Here is a 22,244-nt window from a genome sequence, read left to right as displayed (position 1 = left end):
GACTTGTTCGGTACTGCGGCTACTGCGGCGCGTGGTGACGGGCAGGTGTGAGCTCATGACCCCTTGAAAGGAGAGGAAGGGACTTCCATTGCGATGACGACCCGAAATACCCCCCGCCCCCCCCTCCTTCCCATCCCTTTGGACGTTCCCATGCAGCACGGCGGCTGTGACGCGGTCACATGTTTACAGCGCGATGGTTCCTGGCCGAGGGGAAGGTCAGCGACCTCAGCGGAGAGCAACGTGTGCCGGGACGCAGCAGGCAGCGAAGGCCCTTCAGGTGGGGGGGGGGGGGGCGCGAAAGCGGATCCGACATCCTCCAACATGCTTCCCGGTGTGCACGTGTTTTTTCACACTTTCTTTCTCACACTTTTTCTGCAGGATTCCAAAAAAAATAAATAATCAGAAACCGGCAACAACACACACACACACACACACGCACACACACACACACACACGCGGGACGTCACGCGCTGACGGAGGTGACACGCCATCTGTCAGCGGAGAGGCGCTTTGTGTTGTGACAGTGGAAGGGGCCCATTGATGGTTGCAGGCAGAAATCCTCCGTCGCCACTTTCATGATTCAATCCGCCACGCGGTGACGGGCGCAAAGAGAATAAATAACATCACAGGAGGTTTTATTTCTTTTTTGTTTCTTTCTGGTCAAAAAGGGCTGACCATCTGTGATGTTTTATTTTTTATTTTTATCTTAACACTCCGGGACGTTTCATCATTTGTTAACGGGGGGCGGGAAGGTGTCAGAGCTTCGTCTGCCGCCTCGTCAAATGAGGAGGCGCGCTTACTGTCATCACCCCCCCCCCCCCCCCCCCCCCTCCCGCTCGCTACCGCTGTCACCCGGTTTAAGTGCTCGCGTCGTCGTCGTTGCTCGGGGCGACGGGGCAATGCGGGATCCGGTGCGTGCAGGTGGAGGTGTTGTTGCCAGCGGAGTTCTGCTTCCTCCTTTTTAGGTCAAAGGTCGGGAACATTTCAACCCTGCAAATGACCGATGTCGGGTTGTCGATTCACCCTTTTCACTTCCCTTTGACCACATGACGCGGTGTGATGTTCTGTCCTTCTGGTGTACCGTGAGTGTGTGTGTGTGCGCACGCACACGTTCAGTAACACAACTTTGGAGCACCACCTACAGAGTGGATGATCTGAGGAGACTTTGGAGTGTCTCGCCGAATACATTTGCATATTAATAAGGGGAAGCAGATTTTTTCTTGATAGTATCGTATCGTATGTTAAAGGCACACAATGTCGATGTAGAAATATTGTAGACATTGTAGATGTAGACAAATTTGCTCACTTATTATTTGTTGGAAGCTCTTTTTTTATTTTATTTGCTTATACAGACTTTTTGTTTTTGTTTTGTTTTACAAATAAGAGATCTTTCTTTAATAAATATAATTTTATCATTTAGTTTTTAGTCCTTCACAACGTCTCACAGCCCAAAGTTATGTCTTTAACTGACTCACAAATATTCAATTGACACTGATAAAAATGAGAAAATCATAAACTAGGAAGCTGCAAATCTTCACATTTGGGAACACGTTTTAATAAATTAACTCATATGATTAAAACTATTTTCATTATAATTTGGCGATTAATTTTTCTGTACTTCCAATAATGGATCAATCAACTGATTGTTTCCTCTTTTTTTTCTTAAACTCCACCCACTCTGCCGTGCTCACAGTCCCTTGCGTCCACTCGTGTGTCAGTGAGCATTTGGGTTCACGGTCAGTGGGACATTAGTCTCGGCCGTCTCGTCCCTTTGATGCAATAGAAGAATAAATAAGGCCTTTCATTCGTGAACCAATCCCAGCCCCCCCCTGAAAGTTGGTGTCAGGAGGGGGGGGGGGGGGGGGGGGCTGGGGGGCGGGCCTTTGCGCGCAGCCGACATGTCAGACTAGCGTCACTGCAGAGGAGCAGCAGCAGCCCCCCCCCCTCCCCGTTTACTGTGTCCAACGTCCACTTCCTGTCACCTAATCTTGACGCATCAACGTTCTACGAGGCGGGGGCCTTTCACGGGGGGCGTCCCTGACAACACTGGCGTGGGCCGGACTGCGATCAGGAATCACCGCCGCTGGTTGTCAATTACGAGGGCTGCTGTTTACTATCCTCGAGAGAAGCAGGCTCATTTCACTTCATCACACAGCCTAATTGAGTGTTTGTATTACCATGCGATACGGAAGTAGTCGGGAAACCACTTTGTCCTCTATGAATATCAATGGGAGAACGGGATTTGTACGTCGGTCCAAATGGGTGGTTCATAATTACACGAATTACTGGTATCTCCTCTGCAACCATTAATGGTTTTCTCTCGGCCTCCTGCGGTGAGATACGCTGATTGCTGGTAAATTGGATATCAGCAAACTATGGCTTTTCCTTTTGAACGAGTGGAGTAAAAGGAAAGTAAGACACAAGCCGACCCCTCAGGATTCGCTGCAGTCTGCAGGGCTTTTTTACTCGGATGGATTTTCTTCTTCCCTTCGCCGACTCTTTTCTCTCGTCCATCTTGGGGAAACCGGAACACTTGTTGTTGTCTGTTGTCACGGCGACGTGGCTATGACCTTTCGCGCTTCTCCGCATCCGGATCCAAAAATTGCAAGTCAGGTGCTTCTCCCCCGTTCTGCTCTCGTCTGAATGTCGGATTTCTGACGCGTCCTTCAGCAAATTCACTGAGCGGAAAAGTGCTGCATTGCACAAATCTACCAATTGCGTTGCATCCGAACAATACAACCAGTGTTGTAAATGATTATTTTTTCCTCCACAAGCCAAAGTGGTATTGTTGACCAGCTGGTATGTTCAATTTTTAGACTCTGAAACAAAACTAATAGACGACTGATGTACATTTCCTGTATTACTTACTTCCTCTGTGGTGTGTCATGAGAGTAGTCATAGTAAAGTAATGACTCAACACTATAAAACCGGTTTTAATTCAGTGACCAAAGGTGATGACAAAAATAGGAGCTAAAAGGTATCGTCCTCATTGTGTTGCTCTGCTCCAGTTTTAAAAGCACATTTTACCTACATATTATGCCGCTGGATGTCTTCCTCTGCAGTGGAAGTGTGCTGGAGTCTTTTGTACATGCACTAATAAATGTTTCGTTAGAATGGCCTTGACTTCAAACAGGATTTCAGAGGATTTCCATCATGTAAATGCTTGCTGTAGCTCAAACAATTCCACAGATCAAAGGGCTTCGATCTCGGTCGAGTTTTCCTCTATCAAACAGTCTCTAATATTTGCCGGGGTTGCGGAGGTGATCGATGCTGGTGGAGTCCTGTACACGGAATGGAACGCTGTTCTCTTTAGAGCAGTCAGTTACACATAAAACACTATTCATCACGCTTAAAACTGTTAGCCAGACGTGAGCGGAGCCCAGGCAGGAACAGCAGAACTCAGTTATTATTTCTGTAATTTAAATGTGCGGTTGTATCCAGGGGCAAAAAAAGAACAAAGAGATTCTTAATTTATTCATATCATTTAATAAAGGCAATCAAATGAAACCTTTTTTCTATAAAGGTTTTCATAATAAAAAAGAATCATAGTAGTTAAAAACCCATAGGATGAGCGTCCGGCCCCAGAGGTCCAGCGTAGTGAGCCTCCTCCTCTCACCACCTCTCATATTTACGGGTAAAAAAGAATGATTTATTCTGTATTTCTTGGCTGCTTTTCTGAATGGTAATAGTAACATTAAGATAAATATCTAAATATATTTTTTTAATGTTCTTTGTAATTATCTTTCATTAATTATTGACTTGTTAACGTATTATTTAGAGGATTCAAAGTATCTAATAAAAGAGCTATTTCAAGGATCCATGATAATGGATTTTTTGGGGGGAAATATAAAATAGCTTAAAATAAACTCTCACCTCCACTTGAGTTATTGTACAGATGTGTTTCTGTATTGATCCGATTTTTATGTAGTTGGCAGTACCTCCACCGTGCAACAATTAAGAGTGGCATAAAAAGGGCTATAAAAATGTGTCTAGAAGCCTTATTGCCAACGTGGGACATTTGTGGCTGAAGTATATCAAGAAAATTTAATTTAATACAAATATTGTACAATTTTTTTTTCATTTGAGTTCTGCAGCTGCACGTACAGAAATGACTAAGTGGGCTGCTGATAACGTCGGCTCAGTTTCTGTCACTGGACTGAAATAATCTCCCTCCATACTTGATATTTACACGACATCTTGGCAGATCTCACTGGAGCAACATCATCAAATCCGCTTTTAAAATGTACGAGCTTTATGTCTCACGCCTCTCCAAAATAATTCTGAGCTTAAAATAATAGAATAAAATAGATCTGTAGTCCCTCTATTGTGCATTATTTTGCGGTTTGGGGGGGGGGGTAAAGGACACCCTGACGGCTTTGCAGAAGGACTTCAATGGGACGAGGACGAGTGCCCAATCAAATGGAGAGGAACCCACACACACACACACACACACACAGTCTCAGACCACTACACACACACTTCCCATCCCGAAGGGAGAAGGGTCAGAATCCAGAGGAGGAAATGGTGAGCCGTTGTTATGATTGATCACACAGGAAGGTCCGGGGAGGACGCAGTGTCACTTTCATTGTCAAACTCATTACGCCACTGAAGAAGATCCCCCCCCCCCCCCCCCCCCCCCCCCCTACCCCCCACCCCGGGTGTCCTTCCTCCTCGGCAGCCATGTGAAGAAACCCTCCGACGGGTCGAGCATCTTCGACGTGAGACGTGCTGAACGCACACAATATATTCAGTCGCTCCACCGTTCTGCTCAGTGGCGAAAAGACATCATTCTGCAGCCTGAAAATACAGGGCGGGGGGGAGATGGAGGAGGGGAGGGGGAAGGGAGGGGGAGTCGCATTTTAAATGAGCGGCGCAGCAGCCCTCGCTCCGGATCGCAGCGACATTAACAATCAACGTATACACTCGAAAATGAGGAGAGCTGCCACATCAATTAGAAACACAACAAAATGGACGTCTGGTAGGCTGCCCGCTTTGGGCTCTGAAGGATATTCTGGTCCTGATTAAAAATGAATGGTATCAGAATACATAAAGCTTTCTGGCCTAGTGCCCGGGGGGGGGGGGGGGGGGGGCAGGGCAACGCATCCCAGGACTGTGGTCACTTCAGAGGCCGAGGGAAAGGCATTAGGTGTCCGGGCCGGGAAGAAGTGCTCAAGTAACAGACTGTTCTCCGTTCAATTCGTCCAATCACCCGTGCAGACCTAAGCACTTTGCAGTTATGGATTTGAGGCCAACGATTGATATCGTACACCGCGATAAAAAAACAAACAAAAACCCGTTCCTGCTCGCGCGAAAGGGTCTCCTCTCCGTACCGCCCGCACGCCACCAACCGGGGCCTCCTGAAAACCCAGTGAAACCGAATCCTTCATTGAACTCAACGCACGATGCGCTTACCGATGGGCGAGCGCGCGGCTGACGTCTCGCTCTACATCGGGCCTTGTGTGACCCCAGATGGCGTGATTTGACTCAGTTTGCCCCACAGTAATGTAAATATATGTAAATGAAAACTCTTTTAACTATTCCCAAGATCACATGGTGCACAGTGGTCTCCAGAGCGACGACGCGGCTCTGAGTGATCGTTTCACGGCCCCCGGACCCTTCTGGTCTTGGGTTGTTTCGCCTCTAATGCTATTGATCCCGCCCCCCGGGCCTCCAGCGGAGGTGAGGGACGTCGCTGCCAGGAGTCGAGGTCGCTCGGATAAATTGGCCCGGTTGTCTTCCAGCAGCTCCGGGGGTCAGAGCCCATTCATCTTATTAGCCCGACGCATCCTTTTAGAGGCCTCGGCAGCACCGGGGCATTGGATCACGCACCATTTGGCAAATAGGGTGGAGCAGTTTCCACCCGTTGTCTTCCTCTCCGTCAGCTGGAGGAGCTGTCGCCGCGGCAGCTCTAAAGGTTGGGAACAGAATGGGATTCGCTCTGAAGGATCTATTTTAAAAGCTAATGTGGCTGAACAACACTGTGTGTGTCCATTGTGGTTCCAGTCCCACTTAACAAATTAAAATGGCAAATAATAATTGTTTTCACTCTCATTTAATCCCCAGATTATTTATTTTAATTCATTAATTCCTGGTTTAGTCTATAAACTTTTAGGAAATAAAGAAAAATGCTTATCACAATATTCCAAAGCCTACAAACAACCTAAAAATCAGCACATATTCACAAACAATGATCATTCTTATTTATTGGGGGGGGGCAAACTTCCTCATCTAGCTGGACTCTCCCCGGTTTGATGTGACGCCTCTGCCCTCGCTCTGCTGCAGCTGGGCAAACAGCAGCTCGCTGCCCACAGTTTGCTCTCGACATGTTACACCGATCCCCGGAGCCGAGGCTCACATTTTGTTGCCTTGTTTGGAGCCTTCAAGACCACGTTGCTTCTTCTTACTTCAACTTTCTACTGCTTCAACTTCACCTAGGAATGGAATAAAAAAGGATACGGACATGGACGATTCCTCCCATTGGTTGGGGGAAAACAAAGGCGTGTCCGGGGGGGGGGGGGGGGGGAATCCAGACGAGTCAGTGCTCCGGTTCCTCCGCAGTACAAAGCGGCTCCTCAGTGACGCCGCGGCGAGTCAATCATCAACCTCGGCCTTTTACCGGAGGTGTAATTAATACATTGTAGGAGAAACCCATATGTGGTGTCAAGATGACACACACGGTACCCCAGTAATTGGATGCCCCCCCACCCCACCCGCTCCTCACTATTGTTGTGAGAGAAACGCGTTGGCTCTAATTTAAACGGCGCCGCCGACACTCTTCTCTGCACTCACCAAAAACACTGAATGACAATTTTCTCGGTAATGGTGGTGCTGTAAAATCCCTTTTTCTATTAGCCTCTTGTGGCAAAAACGTAGCAGTGAGGGGTAATTGCAAATGAATTACAGGACGATGATGATTGAAGTCCCCTTTTTGGGCAGAACTATTCCTTTAGTGAAGTATCTTCCCAGCAGGAGAGAGATTCCCAATCAAGAGCTCAGCGCCACGACTGGTGGAGTCATAAAGGTGGACTTTAACAGACCAAACCCCCTGTTTACTGCCCGCCCCCTGACCCCTTTATGCCGTGCACCTGCGTTATGCCTCCCTAGTTGGGCTGCCTCTCACTGCGGCGGCTTGTTTTCTCACCAGTCGGAGACTCGCTGAGGGACAGACGGAGCTTCCGGAGGAGCCTCATGGAAGACGCACGAGGACGGCATTTGGGACTTCATTAAAACGGCTTGAGAGAGAGAGAGAGAGAGAGAGAGAGAGAGAGAGAGAATTTCTCTTCCACCCTCTGCTTCACGACGCAATACATGTACCGGGGCAGAAATCCGCTGCTTTGCATCGGAGATGAAGTGACTGACGACTCGCTCTGTAATACATCGCCTCGCCCCGCCGCCCTGTCCGGGTTCATCTCGTTTCCGTACAACGCCACGTGCTTTTTGTCGCTTGTCTCCCAAGTGATGCCACGCGGTTAGATTACACGACGATTGCTTTGAGAAATGTGACGGGGGACGAAATATAAACCAGCATCTGCACAGCTCGACCCCCCTCCGTCCTTGGTTTGGACTCGGAGGCAGCGACGGGCCGGTTGAACGTGACGCCTCCATTGAGTCGTGGAGCCGACTGCGTTAGTTGCAGGGACACCGCAGCCGTGCTGTTACTCTCCATGAACAACAGTGGCTGCCTCCCAGGGTGGGCCCTCCACCCTCCAGCCTCCACCCTTTAGCGCGTGGATGTTGGTGTTACGTGCGCCAGGTGCCGGCTGACAACTAAATGAATAATGTGTCCGGTCGAGGGGAAACTCAGTCAGGGGAAGCCCATCCCCCGGACTCTCCATTAATATCACGGTCCACTCTTTCGGGGGATAGTGGTGACATTTTGCTCTCTGTGTAATAGAGACCTAACCTTTAAGCACCGTGAGGAAGAAGTCATTTTTCATAATCCGCTGTCCATTTTGGGAGAATTCCCCAAACGCCTTCCTCTCTGCATCTGTGCTCATTTCCCTCCCATTGTTCTTTTCACATATTTAGTATTTTCTCCTGCGTGACGTGCAGCGGGCCTCGTTTGTTTTCTGGCTGCAGAATGCACGGAACACACAATTCCCCCGACTGAAACGTCGACACTTCCACGCGCGCCCGAGAAAAAAAAACCCCACCAGACTCGCGGCCTGGAATGCTGTTTAATTCATGAGAGAGATTTCCAGTGCGATGCGGGCCGCAGTCGATGACTCGGATGGATGATCAGAGTGCACGTTTTGTTGTGTCCAAGTCGGCCTTAATTCCTCAAATCCAGACTCAAGTGTTAAGCCCCCCCTGTAAGAAAAACTGGCCGGTCCCCGGTGTCCCTCTGGAAGCCGAGCGGGCCGAAGGAAAGTCATTGTTTCAGCAGCCGGTAATGATGATTAGCCACAATCTGGGGTGGGGTGGGGGGTGGGGGGGGGGGATCGACTGCACATCGGTCAAACGCGTCGACACCCTCAAAGGGGGAGACGGCCCGCTGTCCCGGGCGCTGCATAGTGAGCAGATTGATCGTGCTCCCGCAGAGGTTCAGGGGAGATCTGCGACGTGTGCCTGGTAATAATAATGCGGACGCCGCCTCGAAATTCCAAGCAACCCGCCTCGAGAACTCACTTTAAAGGAAATACTAATAATCAAGCTGCCGAGGTCCAATTGAAGACCATAAATAAATGGTGATGTCATTTAACCTCTGTCGCTACACGTCGTCATCACGGCTCTGTCTGGTATTGGCAAAACAAATGTGACCCTCTAATATAAAACAATAAAAAAGATGGCACTGGTTTAGATATCGGGAGGAGGAGGAGGAGGGGGAGGGGGGCTGCTCATGGGGACGGTTTGTCAGTAGGATTATTGTTTTTCGAGGCGGCTGCCTGTGATCATGATGTGGTAATTGGATGGCTCGTTTACTTCACTTGAGGTCTCCACGCTGAAACGAAATGTGCGCAGAAAGCTCCGTGTGACGTGATGGATGAATCACGCTCATGTCTCAGGTGCCGCTACGCGTGTAAGGGCGGGCACACGCCCAAGGTACGGCTTCACACAGATTCATTGAAATAAGGCCCCCCCCCCCCCCCCCCCCCCGCCGGCAGCGCGCTTGGAAATATTCCACCCATTTTCCTCCTGACTTTACTGGAAATAGCCTTTATTATAGAAACAATGATAGAATCCAGTAAATCAGGGAAAAGTATAGGGTGTAGTGTTGCCATCAATAATAGATTGGAAACAAGTCGGCGCTGATGGAACCCGAGGCCTGTGTTTTGTGGAGGTCTCGGTGCCGTAGTGGTGCCTGTGAATAATGCATGGTCCCAGATAGACTCCCTCTGCAGCGCCGTCCACTCGGGCCGCTCCGGCTTCCAGGCCCCAGCAGTGATTGGCCGTGCCTGGAGGGCAGTGGAGGAGGGCGGGGGAAATCACCCTGCCCCACTTAGCCGCGCTAGCTGCTCTGGGCCCCCCCGCTGTTGGGACCTTTGCGTCGGCCCGCCGCCGGCACTCGACATGGAGGACCCCTGGTTGACTTCCGCCGGGGGAAACCACGCGGCTGTCATGTGGACACTTGTTACCTGCCCGGACTGGTGTGTAAAGGTAAATCTCACCACTCCCACGGTTCTTTTTCTCTACTCCCCCCCCCCCCCCACCATATTTTCTTTTTCCCCCAAAGCGAGCGGGCATTACTGCCACGACCCCCACCCCCCTCCCACACCTCACCAACCAACCAGCCGTCTCGCTTCCCGCTGTGTTTATTTTTAGTTTCCTTTCACACACGGACGTATGGTGCGTTCTCAATGACGCAGCCCTGAGAACCGATGGGGGGAGCGGGGGGGCTCTCGGCGTCCTCTCACCCAGGGGTCTCGGTGGGGAGCCGGTTACCCAGTCCAGCCCCCCCGTGGAGCGAGAGCAACACATAATCCATATTCTAAAGGCCAGCTGGACTGAGACCATGGAGCACAAGGAGAGCAAAGAGAACTGCCCTCCCACCCCCCCACCCCCCCCCCCCCCCCCACATCAGCACCTCAGACAGCTTTGGCTCGTCCAAATTTCAACTGGTTTGAATTTCCATTATTTAGCAAAGAGCTCTTCAGTGAAAAAGAAAGCCCCATTATGTGAAGAAGACTGTGGCCCGTTTCCTCGGGTGAAAATTACTGCAGCATCTCTGCCGATTCCTTCTCCTTCCTTCTCGCGCCCCCCCCACCCCCCCCATCCACTTGGCTGCAGGTAGCTCCGTCTCCAGGTGGGCTTTTGGCGTAATCCTCCTTTGACGGGCGATGGATGAACACGGACGGGTGCATAGACGCATATTTCAAAAGATCCCGATTTATTCCCCAAACGGACCAAAACCTCTCCGTGCTCCAATTACTGTCCTCCCCGACCAAGCCCCCGGTACACAGTGTTCCCTTTGTGTCTCGCCCCTTTTTTTTTAATACATGCACAAACCCTGCATTGTAAAAAGAGCGCTGTATAAACACGTTTTGTTGAAACAAAGCGTAAAGTTCCCCCCCCCTCCCCACGTCTCTGTGTCCCGTGTCCTGATTCAACCAACAAACTGCGGGGATCATAATGAGGCCGTTTATTATTCCCAGTGGATCAGAAATCGACATCATCATCCGAGTGTGTTCCGAAACGCCTCCATCTTAAAAAAAAAAACAGTGCGTCCTGAAGCCGCCATTTCTGCAGGACGGAGGGTGGATGTGATCAACAGGAATCAACCGGCACACAAGTGGCTTGTGTCATGTTCCCCCCCCCCCCCCGCTGGAGTCCACGGGCGTGACCGGGCTCTCCGAGCCGCCGTGCGCCTTGTTCTCCGCCCCAGAGGCGTCACTTTTGATGTCCACCTTCAAAGAGGACTTATCGGCCCTTTTGCAGTTTCAGTTGTTGGTCGCTGATGAAAGTGGAGCGTTAGCGACTGCTGAGCCCACGCCGCCATTCGTTTCTCTCTAAAGGAATGAATGAATTGCCCGGCTCGATTTTGGAGATACGATGCAGTGCGGCACTGTGTGTCTCATTAGGAGGGTTTTTAAATGTGGATCTTAAGAATACATTTATATTTTACACAGTAGTACGCACAAGTTGGACATGCATGTCAACATATCATGAATTACATTTATTATTTTGTTTATTTAATTATTTCCAAATATTTATATATATATATATATATATATATATATTATTTTAATCATTTGATTAGTTTGAATTGTACATATATAAGTTAATATGAATAAATATATAAATATATATATTTTTAGATCAGGGAGTTGGAGATCGGTAATGTTTATGAGCAGTTCATTCATCCAAATACAATGTACTCGGGGGGGGGGGGGGGGGGGGACCTGGAAAGCTGAGCAGAGGTCCAGAAAATGTATTTTAACATCACATATTTTTCCATTGTCATTTGATTGTAATATTCAGGATCATATTACCTCCCCCCCCTCTCCTCATGCGCGCTGGATGATGTTTTCTTCCCACCTTGATTGAAACGGTTGATTAGTGTTGAATTGGTTAGCATGCTTTGCAGAGTCGCTAAAGTTGACGCGCTGACGCGCTGGTGTGAGGTGCGTCATGCGACTCATTGTAGGTGCTGTGATGTGAAATGTGTTGAGAGGGAAGGATAACGAGGGATGGGATGCGCGGGGGGGGGGTAGTACCGGTGACGGTACTTCATAACTTTGCCAGCATTGTTCCAATCAATCCTGTATTATTAAGGTAAATTGGGCCGTAACATGATATGAAATGTTTTGTAGCGGTAGTGTCACATTAAAGGGAAGTGCGTTGCGTGATTCAATTATCAAGTTGTCGTATTTTCGAAGAGGTGCTTTTATAGATCAGTCAAAGACTGCAGGTCTTTTAAAACCGACTTCCAGTGAACTAAATGTATAATAGTGTCTGTCATATCATCACTTAAAAATGGGAAAAGCTGTGGAAACGATCTGCAGAATACAACCTGAATCCTTCCATCTGTGGCCGGGTAGTGAACCTTTTTAACTGGAAGCGTTGGCGTTACAAACTGGATGTGCAGTTTAGGAGGCAGGCAGGGTCTAATGGAAGATGCTATCCCGTTGCATTATGGGAAAGTCCATTTTTCTGGAGCTTGAGGGATAATATTGAACTCAATGCCTTGCGTATATGTCTTTTGTGGGTCCTAAAGCTCGATGGAAACGTAATATTAAATTGAGAGTAAATTCAGCCTTCTATTTGTGTTCTTATCTAGATTTCCTGGTGGATTTCTATTAAAGCTGAAATTTGAGTGCAGCTCTGCGTCGGCTTTGTCAAAGTCTAACGCACAAACGTGAGAGAACAGACTCGCCGGCCTCGGGAGGACCTTCAGATAAGACTTCACAGTCTTGGACAGTTTTCCGAGCCGCTAATAGAGGGCAGAGTTTGACGAAATGTGCTCGATTCGATTTCCAAGATTTCCAATTTCACTCGGAAGCAAAAGAGTGACTATTTTTTTTTTTCAGGGAGGCAAATGAAAAAGTCAATGGTAGCCAGGAGCCGATTTCCTATTAATCAGCCAGTGTATAAATATTGGGTGTTTGGCAGAGATGGAAAAATGAATTCAAAACACACGGCCGATCTGTCTTTTATTGTGTTTTTCAGAAATCTCTCAGCATGGAAGCAGCAAATGATAAAATATAGTTTCATCTAGCAGAGGGAGACAGTGACACTGTTTACTTGTATTTAGACCCCCCCTTAATTTATGTTACATCAAAAATAAATCCAGCCGCTAACGAGGAAGCGACCGTGTGGAAGGAAGTCAGTTCTTTTGATTAAGAGTTTGAAGACAGCCTCTCGTAAAAAGTCCGTCAAATACTTCGCCTTCTTTTTAAAATGCTTTAAAAGTAAACAAACAAGACTGCATCAAAGCGAAGGGCGGTGGAGGCTTCGCTCTCATCTTCGGACAGACTGAGGACAACAGTCTGTCGGTAATTCGATATTCTTTATTCTTTGTGTTCTCATTGTTCAAATGTTTATCTGTGATCAAATCTTTTTATCGGCGTGTTTGTGTGTCCCAACGCTGTGTATTCTAATGAGCTTCAGGTGTCGCCCGACATTTCGATAATGAGTCTAAAAAGGGCTTTTCATTGTGTACATGTTGTCGTCGTTGTCTTTTAACGTGATTCATCCGACGAGGTTCCACGGAAGGAGAAGCCTCTCAAAGGGGCACGCCGAGGGTCCGTGACGCTCCCCCACATGCGTGCACATTGTTGATAACGTTCCAGATTGTTGTGTTTTAAAGGCTGGCTGCTCCCCCCCCCTCCCTCCCCTCCCCTCCCCTCCCCTCCACCACTCCCTCTCGTCCTCCCTCCTCCCTCTCCGTCCCTCTCCCGCGTACTTCTTCCGTGGGGGTAAACACGCGAAAGCTCCTCAGCCTCATCATCCGTGATCACGCCGCCACAGCCAGACGGCGTAACGCGATCCGTGATAGAGTGCTGCAAGCCCGTCTGCCGTCTCACACGAGGAGGAGGAGGAGGGGGGAGAGAAGCCCGTGAGATTGAGGTTGAGCAAAAGAAGAAGAGAGAGAAGAAGGAGGAGACGGGGAGCTGCTGGGGAGCTGCTGGGGAGCTGCTGGGGAGCGCGGCGTGCAGCGGCTGCTGGTGTGACTTTCCGGTCCACTCGGTCCGAGGGGCGTCCGTGTGCCGCTGTGAAGCAGGAGCCGCGGGGGTGGGGGGTGGGGGGGGGAGGAGATCCGGAGCGTCTGAACGCCGCCTACAAAGCAGCATCGCGGCTCGGCGAGTGGACCCTGATACGGTGAAGCATCAGTGTGTGGTGGTGGGGGGGGATCGCCACACGTAATCTTTGAGGTAACTTCTTTGTCATCCCATTGTGAATGAATTAACCTCCTCATCTGTCCTTTTTCACTGTTTTTCGTCTGTGTCTTTTGCTGGACATCAGTATCAACAGATCTGGACACAAATTGTGTCTGTGAACAACTTGCATGTGGCAGAATAATGTTTAATTCACCGCGCGCGCGGGGGGGGGGGGGGGGCGGCGTGCACTGATCTCCTCGGCCAGCCGGGGCCTCGCTGCTGCCGCCGTGGAACGCTGCAGCCAATTGTAATCCTGTCATTCCCCTCGGTGATGCTCCTCTGCTTATGAGGGGGCGGTTTAGTGTAGCATTAGAAATTGTGCAGTAGCCCAACACGTGCACATTGAAAACACGGCGCCTCGCTTTACGGTCACCTGGAAACCCCCCCCCCCCCCCCCCCGAGAGGCTGCGTGGTGAGTTTCATTTCTATTTTTACATAAACACACAGGGTCCGATGATCATACTTATGCTCACAGCATCAAAGGCACTCCCTTGAATATGTGGAACAAATGGAAAGGAGGGGTTTTAATATGGTATGAAATACAATATTACAGTGTATCGCCGTGAGCTCTGCAGAATGCATCGGAGCGATGAGACGTCCTGGTTGTCTTCCTCCTCCTGCTGCGTCCCCCCCGCCCCCTTTGACGTGACACCCTTGAAGGTACTTTGGGCCGATGCAGGCAACCAGGGGACCCTGGGTGCTGCTTGCGAGTGTTGACTTGCCTCTGATTAATCATTTAGGGGTTGACGTCACGGCCTCGCAGACAGAGATGGATTGAAGTGCTTAGCGGGCCAATGGCTACAAAGACGAAGAGTAATCGGTGTGCGGCGAGTGGTGGCCAACGGAAGCCCGGCAGATGCATCAACCCAGGAATAAGTCACATCCCGCAAAGGGTCATATTTACAGGTACACGTGAGCAGGTACACGCAATGATGCGTTACAATGAATGCTTTGTGTAGAGAGGAAGGCAGGTATCGAGCCGCCCGCGCGAGTGGGAGATGATGGATTGCGTTGTGCGTGTATTTGTTCATTTTAACACCAATCAGTTGTGTGATGCTGAAGCTGCGGCCCCGTGGAGGTTCTCCTCCTGCTGTAGCAGGCTCAGGCCGGGTTTGCTGGTGGAGCGGTGTGAAGGGGTAATTGGAGGGGCCTGGGCTTGATGCTGAGGAGGTCGTTAGATTGGAAACCCGCCATCTTTATATGTCAGCGGCTGTGGAAAAAAATAAAAAAGGGGGTTAGTTTTTTGTCCCTGGCGAAAGAGGCAAATGTTCCTCCATACATGCTGTAGAGGAGAGGTGAAGTTCTCCTGGTGACATGCAGCACTCCATCAGAATAACTACAGTAGCATCCATCACTGTTGGATGATGATGGGCCATCGATACTCTGCACAGGCCTGGCTTTGGCGTCGCCGATCTCCCTCTGTGGACCAAAGCTGCGAGAAATTCGCATTAACAGAAGGGTCTCGGCCGTTTCTGCTCCAATTTTCTTATCTCGTGTCTCACCAGGCAGCTCTGTCGGTCTTATTTTCCTCAGTCTTACTGGCGAACACATGACAGGACCTCAGGGCCTCAGCCAACAAAGGCTTTTGTGCATTATGATGCGGTTTTAGGATGAACTGTTCTATAATTTATGTAATGAAAGGATGAGCTGTTGTTTAATTCATGTTCTGTCTGGATGAGGACTCCTTGTTTGTTACTCGTTTTACTAGGCTTGATCCTCCCGGACGTCACGAGTTCAAGTCATGTCCGGTTATGGACCAGCAGCAGCTTTAAATGTCAAAACGAAACATCAGCAAACATTATTAGATTCCTTCTCGATTTATTTTGGGTCCCCGTGATCCCGTTAGTTCAGTAATGGTTTTATCTTCTTCTTTAAGATTGCCACAAAGTGCCCTCAAGGCGAGCATTGAAGAAAGGCCTCTGCGTATATTGTTATTAAAAACTGAAGTGTTTTACCTAACAGGATCTATTGTATCCAACACATACATTGCACCTGTAGATGGATGGATGAATACGTGCATACTACACACCGCGCACACCGTACCTCTTCATGTGGACACACAACATTTATTAGATAAGCAGGGAGAGTCTCAAAGCCGACATTCCTGTTCATACATTGTCTTCATATCCACATCTGAGAAGATCTTAATAAGCTTTTGGGAAGCATACGAGTGTGAAATTGTCCACGGTGTGATGTCATCTGGGAGACGGTGAGTCTTTGTTTTTAATTAAAACTCAGTCAAATAATGTGGACGAGAAATCGGCACACCTGAAAGGTTCAACCAGTGTCTTTTGAGTAAAGTTAATTAAAATATGAAATACGCTGCATAATTACAAAGGAAGAGTTAAATTTGAAAATCTGTAGATCATTCACGATAACGACAAAATACGAATATACGTCCCAGACCCGACATAATTACCAGTTAACTTCTCTGTTTTAAAATCAACCGGACCGTCTCAACGAGTTTCAAGCAGAGTTTCCATTTATTTCCAACATTTCAAGTTTAAAAACTCAAAAGAAAAATGTGACCAGAAAATAAATGCGCTGGAAAATGGAATTAAATTCTCTACACGAGTGCTATTGATTTAAAAAGCGACATTGTTGCTGTAATTTGCCACAATCCAGACACGAATGTGTTTGAAATACTAACGGAGCGTCAGACCAACAAACGTCCAGCGTGGCTGTCAGCGTGGGAGGAAGCATCCACACCCTCCACCTAAAGAAAAAGAAAGTTGCTTTATTCTGCTGTTAAATGTTCGCAGCATCAAGTCAAAGTCCTGCATCGAAATGTGTATTAATGCCAACGTGCACTTCTATGGTTTGCTGCTTTGTGGCCGCGGCTCACTCGGTAATGGCGACAGGTAAAGCCCCTCCCTCCCCTGCTGTTTACCGACAGACATTCGCTGGGTGTCATTATCCAAACAGTAATGCCGGTGGGTGGCGAGCGGAGCTGGAGGTGAAATAAGCCATTTGGCTGCTTTATGACAGCGATCCCCGGGCCCTCGCTGTGTTCACGTCCGGGGTCAAAGCTTAGCACTCATCTCCTCTCCCTCCGTCTCGCAGCTTTCATTAGCGCGTCGCTCCATCAATCAACTCGGCTGCAAGTGCCAAAGTTTGATGCATTTTACGATGGAAGTACTTAACCGTAGCGCCGCTTTGGATCATAGTTCATGCTTAGTATGAATTTGGATAAACATGCTGCGCAGTGGACAAAACCGCGAGGTTGTAAGAATAGTTTGACTGCAGACTCAAAGTTGAAGAAAACTGGGATATATTTGCACACATTGGGCTTTCTGACATATCAGTGACCTTTTCAAAAACCTTGTATACAGGTGTTGTATTTTGATTTGTAAGTCATTTTCAGGCTCATCTCTGATGTTAACGACGTCATCGCATCTGCATCCGAAAGGATACGTCAAAGTTCCCCCTTTCATCCGCCTCCACGTCACCCGTAATCAGAGGCAGAAGCAAAGAGGAGCTTTTTATCCCTCAATAAAAGGCCACTTAGTCGGATAGTTCTCCCAAGACTCATCAGCTTTGGCTTTTTTTTTTTCCACATGAAGGAATTTGTGGGAGAGGGCAAACATTCCATCTAATTAAGGATACCTTTCATATGAGCTCGCCCGTAATTTCTCTTTTCGCCCGACTGTCCTGGCTCTTCTGTCTTTTCTCTTTCTTATCACTCATTACAGGGAGCCCGAAGGTGCCCTTTGCAGTTACTGTACCTTCCTGGATAGCTCTTGATGCCTTTTGAAATCGGCTTACCTGCACTTTGATGTTGCTTTCAGAAAGACGCTAAGCAAAACTTTGAAGTTCCTGACCTAGATGTGGCCAAGAATTTCAAATCACTGCAATAACCACACAGTCCACTGCCTACTTATCTGCTGGGCATCAACACGCAGTGTCGTTGGAGTTGGAGCCACTTGAGTGGGTTTTTTTCTTTTCTTCCAGGAATCGGCGTCATTTGTTTTGAAAAGTGAAGGCGAACCAACGAGTGCTCCGTCTGACTTTGTTGTTTTTCTGGGAATGGCTGCCGCAGGATTACTGCAAGTGGCAGAGTATTCATTATTTAGAAGGCAGCAGCGGAGTCTGGGAACGGGAGGTTTCGTAAACCACTTGACCGTGACATGTGTGCTGCTACACTAGACGGAAAGACTGAGGAGGAGAAGAAAAAAAAACTAAAGTTCTGAAAATCTTCCATCTAGCGAGAGCCACGGGCTGCCAAGACGGTCCACATTAACGGAACCTGATGGAGCAAACGCAGATTGATGGAGGTAATGGATGGAATTGTTGCCAGTTCTCTGGGATGGCGCTCCATATAGGCTTTGAAAGACGCAAAGCGCTCATGCCTCTGCTTCATGGTGCGTGTCAGATGTGGCAATACGGTTTTAAATAACGCATCTGTGCGGCTTGTTATTGCGCTCGGAATGACCAAGCTGAACGTGTGCAGCAGGAAATCTCTGTTGCGCCTGGCTGATCATGAAACAATGACTTTTGTGTCCTTACCTGGTTCGGTATTTGATGAAAAAAAAGAAGAAAAAAAAAGATGACTTTGGATTAAAATGGCCTGAGAGGGGATAAAACAGAATGGGAACCTGGGATGATGGGATTCTGATAACAGTAGCGCGTCTATAGCACAAAGTGTTTGCTCGCCGGTGGCATTAATGCACTGCCGTGCCGCCGCCGCGGTGGAGGAGGGCGACGCCGCTCTGCCGTCCCGCTTCTAGCACTGCTCACTGATATTTCACTAATGTTTCCCGACGACGAAGAGACGGATGGAGGTCGTTATGCTGCTCTCGGAGAGTAATGTCACGTCTGCGCGCGATCCGGGCCGGTTTCTGGTTCGCCGTGGCATACACAAGTGGCCGCGACGGCGTTCTGTGCCACCAGAAGCGGTGACATTTCTGAATTGCCGCCGCCTCCTGCCGTTATCACAAAGTCCCGCTTGCATATTTAGCACCCGAGTACAGTTCCTCAGGACGACTCTTTCTAGCGGAGGACCTTGACACCGGAAGCGTTATCACGCCGAACGAGGCCTCTCACCTCAAACACTTGGAGTCATATCGCCATTTCCTCAGTGCTCTGTGTACAAATAACGCTGCGAGGGTCATTCGTTTGTTGTCCCTCGCTCATAGTCCTTACAGCTGGGTTGATTTGTTTATCAGTATGTGTTTAGCCCTCGGCCCCAATCTTCTGAGAGAGAGCGAGAGAGAGAGAGAGCGAGTGAGAGAGAGAGAGAGAGAGGTTTAGCATTTAAATTGGTGGATCCACCGCACCTTTGCTGAACCGGTTTTTAAAGCATTACATTGATGAAAAGCAGACGCTAATCCCTTCAGGTGTGCGACCTTATCCGACTAAACGCCCGACAATGAGATTCTGTCGCCACCGTGGGAACACACGGGGTTCTGCGTAGACGCGTAGTTCCGTCTCGGCAAGTCGTCGACCCTCTCGTGCCGCGGGTCTCCTCGCTACAGGTGTGATTAACATTCATGTTTTTGACTAGCTGCTAGCTGCTAACTGCTAGCCGCTAACGGCGAAGGGATACTTTTGAAGTCTCTCAAACTCTGTTTCCCCTCGGGGAGTCTGCAGAGCGTCTGCTACAGCGAGTCCTCGGTGCCAGGGGGGGCCTGAGCGAAGACACGGCGTTAGCATATAGCTTTCACAGCTAATCCCGCAATCTCCCGCGTGCATTTCTCTGCTGCTTAAAGTCACGCCAACTGATCCGCTGGTTTCTTACGTCCCACTGTGCCTTTAGCCGAGCTAGACGTTTAGTCAATACTGCCGGCTATGAATATGTAGGAGGCAAAGTGGCCTTCACCTGCACGTGGCAGATGTGATTTCTAACTAAATCATAGGGATTACATTATTGACAGTGTCTTGTACCAACATCAGGATGAGGTCGCTCGATATTTTTGCCGCGTCCAGAGCACGTCGGGGTTTTGGAGAAAGTTCCTTACCCTTGTGGAATGGTTATTTCCCTCTGATAAAAGTACATCATTCAAGCTCAAACATCCACCCTTGATAGAACGTTGCGTGATCAACTGTGGCATCAAATGGTGTCCAGTATTGCAGGCTGTGAAGCGTGTCTATTGACTCCCTTTGCTGCATGCAGGTCCGGATTTGTTATCAATCTAAACTGCAACATTGCTGTAGCTTCACAGACTGCGTAAATGTTGCGTCCCGTCACGTTGCGGCGTCATATACTGGGACGGGAACCCAAGGGAAGAGGAGCGATGCCATCGATGGACCCGAGGAAAAGCGCACGCACACAGTGACGCTTCATTGTGCGTTATGGCCGAAACAAGACACGGTTCGGTACTGCGGCGCCAGCTGCGCGTCCGCAGCCGTAACGACACCCATTGCGTCGCTTCATCTGGTCAAGACTAACGAATTACACACAGAGTGGTCACGGAATATTAAGCCTAGCAACAGAAGACCGGCTTCTGCCTTTTATGAACTGATAAATGATGGTTTCACGAAGCCATATGCTGCCGGCTTTTCTCTCAGATTTCACTTCTCAGTTTCCATTGTCAGTCTCATCTTGGCTTTTTTAACGACCCCGATTCTGATGGATGTGTTCCAGTGTGAAATGACTTGGCCGGGCGTGAACACGAGGCGTCCTCTGCCTCCTACGGCTGCCATTTGGTGAGCGGGAGGGAAGAGCACAGGGAGCATCCGAGGAGACGCGAGGAAGCTCGCGCGTTGACGACGCGCCTCCCTCATCTAATTGAGGCAAAGCAAACATGATTAAGGCCGAGCTGAAGGACGAGCTGCGTCTCCCACCGCAGAGACGTTTCTCTGTCATGCACCTTCTGCTGCAAACGATGACGCACGAAGCAGCTGTTTCCAGCAAACTGCAAAGCAGTCATTTCTTTCCAGGGGAAAAAAGGCAAACTTTGACCTTTTTTCAAAAAACAAGTTGGGCTTAGTGTGATATACCGCAATATACTATTCGGTACCAAAATAATCCCCTTATGTGACCACTATATCCAATGCAGGCTGTTATTGAGCGTCAGAGATGTAACGGAGGCCTGGGGGGGGGGGTTGGGTCCAGCGACGGTGTTACACCTCAGTGGTAACGGCCTGTTGGTAGAATCACATCTATCTGTTCATTTAGAAGGCACCATTCCAAACACAGCTGGGGGGGTAATTAGCCCCCGCGTCGAAAATATGACTGAGGTCTGAAACAACTACGATCATAGTCCAAGTCACGGGACAGAAACAGACACTGGTGGTTTTTGATGAGTGTTTTTTCTAGATTTTTCATTGGGTTAGAAAACTTTTTAACTTACTGTTATTGATGTGACTTGTCACACAGATGAGGTTACAAGGTACAATAAAATGTGAGCTAATCTCAGCAAAATGTGCAACTGCATGTGTACATAATCAAGAAATACTGCTTCAACATCTGAGATGATTCCAGTAAAGATGGAAAGAGACATACAGCAAAAAACAAAGACAACCCAGCATATATCATATAACGTGCACTATTATGTTAATGTATGCATTGTGTATATACAAGTCATTGACATTGATGTAAACTGTTAACATGTGCACAACAATGTAAAGACTTCAGGAATAGATCATGATAACAACCCTGAACTTTTGTGCTGCTGTATCTGGGGCATCTTATGATTTCAGCTAATTTCATTATCCATGTGAATGTGTTTCAAATATGCAATGGTGCAGGGATAATCCTTTGTTTTCATTACTGGAGAAACTGTGCAAATAAGACCTTGCTTTACACAGGCGGGGTATAATTAGGAAATCCATGTGCCTCCCAGGCAAAATATATATTTTCTTCGTTCCATCATACACTTAATGGATCAGCGATGAATACTGTTTCCATCTGTAACGATGAAGCACAGTGCCTGATAATTATTCCTGATTTAAAAGCCCAAGGTGGGCAATAAGCGCGCTCCTACACGTTGAACGTGTCCTTCCGTTCACTCGAGTCGTGACAGATTCACATCGTGTTCCGAGCAGCACAGGCCCAAAATTGATGGAGTTCAGATGTAGAGGCGCGTGGGAGGTGCTAATTGATGCCTGCTGTGACACGGAAGGCAAATTGCATAGTTTACACGTACGGCAACCAAACTGCAGAGCTGCTTAGCCTCGTTGAATCATATGAAGAGGCTAAATGGGGAATTTGCTCAGGGAACATAATGGATCTGTTCCCTGCTATCCTGTTGCCCTTGTTTTGTTAACACCATTTGCAAACCCCCCCCCCCCCCCCCCCCCCAACACAAAGACGCATTCACCTCAGCTAGTTTATCCGGATAAATGCGTCAAAATGTATTTGTGGAGTTGTTGTTGTTAAGGGGGGAAAAAAAAGAAGAGAAGAAAAACAAATTTAACATCAGATGCTGAAGCTGCAGGAGAGATGCGGATGAATTTCCATTATGGAGACAGCGTTTCATCAGGTTT

General features: G+C 48.5%; 1 protein-coding gene across 8 annotated transcripts in view; it reads left to right on the top strand.

The window, feature by feature from the left end:
* Positions 1 to 22,244, top strand: part of si:dkey-237h12.3 (teneurin-3) — a 108,407-nt gene that overhangs the window by 18,402 nt on the left and 67,761 nt on the right. Inside the window, exon 1 of one of the 8 annotated variants that reach the window (XM_037461713.2) lies at positions 13,683 to 13,811. The exons of the other annotated variants lie outside the window; for them this stretch is intronic. The gene's annotated coding sequence lies outside the window, so the exon portion shown is untranslated. Of the gene's footprint in view, positions 1 to 13,682; positions 13,812 to 22,244 lie in introns of those variants that run through there. 8 annotated transcript variants of the gene reach the window in all.

The sequence above is a fragment of the Pungitius pungitius genome, chromosome 2, assembly GCF_949316345.1.
Source record: "Pungitius pungitius chromosome 2, fPunPun2.1, whole genome shotgun sequence".
NCBI lineage: Eukaryota > Metazoa > Chordata > Actinopteri > Perciformes > Gasterosteidae > Pungitius > Pungitius pungitius.
This window is presented reverse-complemented; position numbering and strand designations above follow the sequence as displayed.